Raw genomic sequence first — 2,500 nt, 5'->3', positions numbered from 1 at the left:
ATTACCACAGATGTAAGGGCGACCGGTCTGTAATCATTTAGTCCTGTTGGCCTTAGCTTTTTGGGCACAGCGATGATGGTGGAGGACTTGAGACAGGCTGGTACATGGCATGTCTCCAGGGAGGTGTTAAAGATGTTGGTGAACACCGGAGACAGCTGGCCAGCGCAGTGCCTGAGGGTGGCTGGAGAGACAGAGTCCGGCCCGGCTGCTTTGCGTGGATTCTGCCTCTTGAAAAGCCCATTAACTTCTCCCTCCTGAAAGGAGAGAGTCGTTTCTGTAGTATGGGTGGGGGATGGGGCCTCTTGGGTGGGAAGGGGTGGTTCAGGACAGTCCAATTGTCTTTCAAATCTACGGTAGAACTCGTTCAGGTCGTTGGCTAGGCGGGAGTCGTTAGTGGTGTGGGGCGCTCTGGGTTTGTAGTTGGTGATGTGCCTGAGCCCTTTGGCAGACAGAAGCAGCGTCGTTAGTAGAGAACTGGTGTTTTAGTGTCTCTGAGTACAGTCGTTTAGCCTCTCTCACCGCTTTGCTAAACCTGTTCTTCGACTCCTTGAATCTGTCTCTATCCCCACTCCTAAACGCTTCCTCCTTCTCCAACCTCAACCTTTTGAGCTTTGCTGAGAACCAGGGCTTGTTGTTGTTAAAGTTCACCCTGGTACGTGTTGGGATACAGCAGTCCTCACAGAAGCTGATGTACACAGCCTCTGTGAGTTCATCCAGACTATTGGTAGCAGTCGTGAACATATCCCAGTCAGTACAGTCTAAGCACGCCCGCAAATCTTCCACAGCCTCACTGGTCCACTGTTTAGATGTCCTCACAGCAGGTTTACAGAGTTTTAGTTGCTGCCTGTATGCACGAATCAGGTGGACCAAGGGAGTTCTGTGCGAGCCGAACAGCCCCGTGACCCACAAGAGAAACATCCCCGCCAAATTCGAGCGTTTGACGGGGTCTATCCGTGAAAAAATATTCACGTTTTTGAGTGCACATGCATTTCTGCTGCAAATGCCTCTGGAAGTTTCATGCCGTTCGTATGCCAATTGTGGCAACACGAAAATGACCCGTTTTCCCATTCCGAGGGATTTCTGTGCGACCCTAACAGCCCCGTGAGCCACAAGAGACACATCCCCGCCAATTTCTAGCGTTTCACGGGGTCTATCCGTGAAAAATATAGACGTTTTTGAGTGCACATGCATTTCTGCTGCAGATGCCTCTGGAAGTTTCATGCCGTTCGTACGCAATGTGGCAACACGAAAATGACCCCTTTTCCCATTCCGAGGGATTTCTGTGCGACCCTAACTAACAGCGCCCGTGAGCCACAAGAGAGACATCCCCGCCAATTTATAGCGTTTCACGGGGTCTATCCGTGAAAAATATAGACGTTTTTGAGTGCACATGCATTCCTGCTGCAAATGCCTCTGGAAGTTTCATGCCGTTCCTATGCAATGTGGCCACACAAAAATGACCCGTTTTCCCATTCCGAGGCATTTCTGTGCGACCCTAACAGCCCCGTGAGCCACAAGAGAGACATCCCCGCCAACTTCTAGCGTTTGACGGGGTCTATGCGTGAAAAATATTAAAATTTTTGAGTGCACGTGCCTTTCTGCTGCAAATGCCTCTGGAAGTTTCATGGCGTTCCTATGCAATGTGGCAACACGAAAATGACCCCTTTTCCCATTCCGAGGGAGTTCTGTGCCACCCTAACAGCCCCGTGAGCCACAAGAGACACATCCCCGCCAATTTCTAGCGTTTCACGGGGTCTATCCGTGAAACATATAGAAGTTTTTGAGTGCACATGCATTCCTGCTGCAAATGCCTCTGGAAGTTTCATGCGGTTCGTACGCAATGTGGCAACACGAAAATGACCCGTTTTCCCATTCCCAGGGATTTCTGTGCGACCCGAACAGCCCCGTGAGCCACAAGAGACACATCCCCGCCAATTTCTAGCGTTTCACGGGGTCTATCCGTGAAAAATATCAATTTTTTTTTGACTGCACATGCATTTCTGCTGCAAATGCCTCTGGAAGTTGCATGCGGTTCGCATGCAATGTGGCGACACGAAAATGACCCGTTTTCCCATTCCGAGGGATTTCTGTGCCACCCTAACAGCCCCGTGAGCCACAAGAGAGACATCCCCGCCAATTTCTAGCGTATCACGGGGTCTATCCGTGAGAAATATTCACTTTTTTGAGTGCACATGCATTCCTGCTGCAAATGCCTCTGGAAGTTTCATGCGGTTCGTATGCAATGTGGCGACACGAAAATGACCCGTTTTCCCATTCCGAGGGATTTCTGTGCCACCCTAACAGCCCCGTGAGCCACAAGAGAGACATCCCCGCCCACTTCTAGCGTTTCACGGGGTCTCTCCGTGAAAAATATCACATTTTTTGAGTGCACATGCATTCCTGCTGCAAATGCCTCTGGAAGTTTCATGCGGTTCGCATGCAATGTGGCGACACGAAAATGACCCGTTTTTTCCCATTCCGAGGGATTTCTGTGCCACCC

The sequence above is a fragment of the Petromyzon marinus genome, unplaced genomic scaffold (assembly GCF_048934315.1).
Source record: "Petromyzon marinus isolate PM22_M1 ecotype Great Lakes invasive population unplaced genomic scaffold, UKy_Petmar_22M1.pri1.0 PM_G_Scaffold_136, whole genome shotgun sequence".
NCBI classification, from domain to species: domain Eukaryota; kingdom Metazoa; phylum Chordata; class Hyperoartia; order Petromyzontiformes; family Petromyzontidae; genus Petromyzon; species Petromyzon marinus.
This window is presented reverse-complemented; position numbering follows the sequence as displayed.